We start from the raw sequence: 5,340 nt of genomic DNA, 5'->3' as shown, positions 1-5,340 counted from the left end.
CCTTCCTTCCTTCCTTCCTTCCTTCCTTCCTTCCTTCCTTCCTTCCTATCCTTCCTTTCGATCCTTCAGTGTCTAAACCCTACGGGATGGAACCTAATTTAGATTTACTTCCTACTAAATTTCTAAGGCCAGGATGTGTTGCTTTATTATCTTGACAAAATGCTCATCCGTAAACTTTATATTACATAAAGAAATGTTGTGTAATACATAAACACTTTGTCAAAAAAAAAAAGTCAAGGCCGGGCACGGTGGCTCAAGCCTGTAATCCCAGCACTTTGGGAGGCCGAGACGGGCGGATCACGAGGTCAGGTGATCGAGACCATCCTGGCTAACACGGTGAAACCCTGTCTCTACTAAAAAATACAAAAGACTAGCCAGGCGAGGTGGTGGGCGCCTGTAGTCCCAGCTACTCGGGAGGCTGAGGCAGAAGAATGGCGTAAACCCGGGAGGCGGAGCTTGCAGTGAGCTGAGATCCGGCCACTGCACTCCAGCCTGGGTGACAGAGCGAGACTCTGTCTCAAAAAAAAAAAAAAAAAAAAAAAAAAGTCAAGCCACCTTTTATGAGAAATAGTGATTCCAGTCCTCCTCTTTAGTCCAGGGAAGATGCTTATGATACAGTTTTGCTAGATCTGGGGGAGAAAGGGTCTCCCCCTGCCACCTTCCTAGGGTTTTTGTGGGTATATAGTTGCACAGGTCAGGGAAGTCAATGCGGAAATCCTTCCTGACTGCCTGCTTAAAACCTACTTATGCCTAGTGTTCCATTATTGGAACACTAAGCATGTGGGAGTTATTTATATCCTACTCAAGGTCATTGCCAAGGTCTGATTGCAAAAATTCAAAAAATTGCAACCTCAGGCATAAATGAGTTAGGACATCAGGCAAGTACCCTGGCAGGACAGTCACTGTTGTCCCTAGGTCAGCGGCTCCCTTTCCTGTGACTGCTCTGGCTCTCCTTCCATTCAATGCTGGGATGTTTTGGGAGACTTGGAGGAGAGGCCTCTTCTCCCCAGCTGACCCTTCCCTTGCTCTGTCTTGGGGAGCACTGGGGAAACAAAAGCCAACCAGGAACAAGCATGACACCTCTCTCAAATATTCCTTGGAACTTGTCATTCTTTTCTTTAATAAGAATAATTATGCTAGTAATCCCATTACTGGGTATATACCCAAAGGATTATAAATCATTTTACTATAAAGACACACGCACATGTATGTTTATTGCAGCACTATTCACAATAGCAAAAACTTGGAACCAACCCAAATGCCCATCAATGATATACTGGATAAAGAAAATGTGGCACATATACACCATGGAATACTATGCAGCCATAAAAAAGAATGATTTCATGTCATTTGTGGGGACATGGATGAAGCTGGGAACCATCATTCTCAGCAAACTATCACAGGAACGGAAAACCAAACACTGCATGTTCTCACTCATAAGGGGGAGTTAACAATGAGAACACATGGACACAGGGGAACATCACACATCCGGGCCTGTCCTGGGGTGGGAGGCAAGGGGAGGGAGAGTATTAGGGCAAATCCCTAATGCATGCGGGGCTAAAACCTAAATGATGGGTTGATGGGTGCAGCAAATCACCATGGCACATGTATACCTATGTAACAAACCTGCACATTTTGCACATGTATCCCAGAACTTAAAGTAAAAATTTTTTTTTAAAAAGTGGGACATTTTTTTAAAAAAGAATAATTATGCTAGTAATGTGTATTATAACTGATTATATCAATCTAAACCATTTTAAGTTCTCCAGGGGACCATTTCGCCTCCTGTGAGCCCATCTTCCCCATCATGAACCTATTGATAGAACAAATAATCACCTCCAATTTTGCATATGTGCAAATCCAGATTGTCATATACTGAAAGATTGGTATATCTATATTATAGAGTTTAGTGACAGAAAGCTGGGCTTATGTTGATGTGTGTATGTTCATCCCTCCCTCCCTCCTTTCCTTCCTTCTTCCCTGTCTTACTTTCTGCTCTAAACACAAATCATCTAGCTGCCCATTCCCTCCCCATGTGGAGTAACCTGCTTGAAGTGTGAGGCAGAAGCCCAGATTTATACCTGTCTGCTTGTTCCTAGCTTATTAATGGCCACTTTAATTGGGTCCTTAATTTGTCAAAAGTGCAAATTGGTCAGATGCTTCCGCGGTTCTCTAAACCTTGAGTGATGCGATTGGTGCCAGAGATCCGTGAGCCAGACCAAAAAGATGGGCGTGACAGATCTGAACATTAATCGGTGAATAATGGTTTGAGCGAGATTTTCATCTGATCTTTATATTTATCTGGCCTTGCTTTATAATTTATGCTGCTCTTAGCAATATACAGTGAGGAGGAAAAAGAAATGGCTCACAGGATATTTGGCACTGTTTGGTCCTGGTGGCGCTATGAATTCCAGTCACATCCCTTCTTGCCCACACTACCTTAGGATACTTGAAAACAAATCCTGTAGCTCTCTCCTTCTGCAACTTCTTTGTTCTTTGAAGCTTCAGGCTCAGTCTTAGCGCTAGGTGAATTATTTTAATTCAAAGCCCTTCACGCTTTTTTTTTTTTTTTTTTTAAATAAGAGATGACTGACTCTAAGATTTGTCTATCACTTAGCTTTTTACACGGGGGACAAAAATCAATGCTTATGTGTTGACTTGTAAATTTGGAGATCTGGGACCTAGAAACTCCCTGTCCTTACTCAAATAAATGGCTAAATGAGAAGAGTCTCTAAACATCACCTTCCCATCTTGAAAGATGGTGGGTGAAAAAGTTGAGAAGTTGGGTACTAAGGAGAAGAAACCTGAAGCTAAGAAGGCTTTGCCAGTGGCAAGGTGAAAAGGGGGAACCTCAGAGCTAAAAAGCCAAAGAAGGAAAAGCGTTGCTGCAGCGCAAATCCTGTCCTCATTGGAGGAATTAGCAGATATTCCTGATCCGCTCTGTGTTCCAGAAAGGCTATGTACAAGAGGAAGTACTTAGCTACTAAACCCAAGTTTGAAAAGAAGAATCTTGCAACTGTTACAAACCCAGTTGAGGTGACAAGAATGATGATGCCCAGGTGGTCAAACTTCACAAAATGCCTTGATATTATCCTACTAGCGATATGCCTCAAAAGCTGTCCAGCCATGGCAAGAAACTCTGCAGTCAGCATGTGAGAAAACTTCGAGCCAGCACGGCTCTTGGGACCATTCTGCTCATCCTCCCTGGGTGCCCCCAAGGCAGGAGGGTGGTTTTCCTGGAGAAGCTGGACAGTAGCTTGTTACTTGTGGCTGGACCTCTGGTCCTCCATGGAGTTCCTCTGTGCGGGACACACCAGAAATTTGTCATCACCACCTCCATAAAAATTGATATCAGGACTGGGCATGGTGGCTCACACCTATAATCCCAGCACTTTGGGAGGCCAAGGTGGGTGGATCACTTGAGGCCAGGAGTTTGAGACCAGCCTGGCCAACATGGCAAAACCCTGTCTCCATTAAAAATACAAAAATTAGCCAGGTGTGATGGCACACACCTGTAATCCCAGCTACTTGGGAGGCTGAGGCATGAGAATCGCTTGAACCTGGGAGGTGGAGGTTGCAGTGAGCTGAGATGGTGTCATTACACTCCAGCCTGGGCGTCAGAGCAAGACTGTCTCAAAAAAAAAAAAAAAAAAATCGATATCAGCAGTGTGAGAACCCCAAAACATCTTACTGATGCCTACTTTAAGAAGCAGCTGTGGAAGCCTAGTCAGTAAGAGGGTGAAATCTTGACACAGAAAAAGAGAAATAGAAGACTACAGAGCAGTGCAAGGCTGATCAGAAAGCCATGGACTGGCAAATTTTACCAAAACTCAAAGCTATTTCTCAGCTCCAGGGCTACCTGAGATCTATGTGTGTCCTGATGAATGGAATATATCCTCACAAAGGGGTGTTCTAAATTTCTTAAGAAGAACCTAATCATGTAACTGAAAAAAAAAAAAAAAATGAATGCCGTTAATCCTCTTGGGAGCTTGGAGCCCGGTGGGAGAATCAACAAAGTCTTGGGTGGGCTGCTGGGATGCAGGGGGGCCCTGGGTGTCTAATGACTGAGCAGAGCCCCCTGTGAGGCCACCTCTGTCAGGGAATGGCAGCACAGGCTAAACCAGAGTTCCATAGGGTCTTCATTTGCTAGGGCTGCCTTAACAAAATACCACAGAAAGGGAGGCTTAAACAGTAGGTATTTATTGTTTCAGTTCTGGAGACCAGAAGTCCAAAATCAAGATGGCGGTAGGGTTGGTTCCTCCTGAGAGCTGTGAAGGAAGGATCTTCTCTGCACCTCTCTCCTTGGCTTGTAGATGGCTGTCTGTACATTCATACAGTGTTCTTTCTTTGTGGATGAGCCTGTCTCCAAATCTCTTCTTAGAAGGACATCAGTTATTGTGGATTAGAGCCCACTCTAACAACCTCATTTTAACTTCATTACCTCCATAAAGACTCCAAATAAAGTCACATTCTGAGGTGCTTGGAAGTGAGGACTCCAACATATGCTTTTTGAGGGGAAGGAGACACAATTCTACCCATAGCATTTGGATTGATTTTAAAAAGGGAAGATTCCTAAGGTGAAGCACAGAAATGAGGATAAATAGTGAGACACAGAAATATATTTGCAGTAAAAACAAAACTTCCCAGACCAAAGCAGCCTTTTCCTCCAGGCAGTTCGGGGCGGGTCATGTCAGCATCCGAAAAAAAGAACAGCTACAAAGTAGGGGAAAAAACCTTTTCAATGTTTTAGAAAGATCTGTAATGGATTAAATGATACTTGGTGTCTCATGATCAAGATATTTGTGTTTCAGAGGGAGTGAAACTTAGCCTGGCAGTGTGACCTTGGGCAAGTCTCTTAATTTCTGTGGTCTTCACCGTTTGATTTTCCATCTTTAAGAGGTAAATCATAATAGCATCTGCTCCATAGAGTTGTTCTGAGAAATCAGCAAGATAATTATTCACCACCAAGTCTTATCGATGCATGCAGCAAATTGTTTTCAGTCAATGTTCACTGCCTTTGTCGTTATTTGGGCTGGATGCAGATTCAGGCTGTGGCGGGATTCCCATGTCTTCTATTGTATGGTGGATTAAATGAGGCACCACTTCTTCAGAGCAAGCCCAGCAGCCCTGGTTCCCCTCTGCAAGCAGGTGCCCTGGTCTACTGTTGAGCAAGTGGTGGTGGCGGTGGTGCCCACTGGGTGAGGGGCAGCCACAGTTTGGGAACCGAGGCCTTCTTTTCAAAACTCCTTTTTTTGAAAAAAAAGGAGAAAAAAAACCAAAAAACAAAAAACGAAAACAAAAAAAAAAAGCCCAAAAAACAAAAAAACCCTCTGATCTATG

At 43.7% G+C, this 5,340-nt stretch overlaps 1 protein-coding gene across 2 annotated transcripts in view; it reads left to right on the top strand.

Annotated features, from left to right (window-relative positions):
* The window catches only part of CDH17 (cadherin 17), a 90,262-nt gene that overhangs the window by 12,159 nt on the left and 72,763 nt on the right, over nucleotides 1–5,340 (top strand). The window lies entirely within an intron of this gene.

This window comes from Piliocolobus tephrosceles, chromosome 7, assembly GCF_002776525.5.
Source record: "Piliocolobus tephrosceles isolate RC106 chromosome 7, ASM277652v3, whole genome shotgun sequence".
Taxonomy (NCBI): domain Eukaryota; kingdom Metazoa; phylum Chordata; class Mammalia; order Primates; family Cercopithecidae; genus Piliocolobus; species Piliocolobus tephrosceles.
This window is presented reverse-complemented; position numbering and strand designations above follow the sequence as displayed.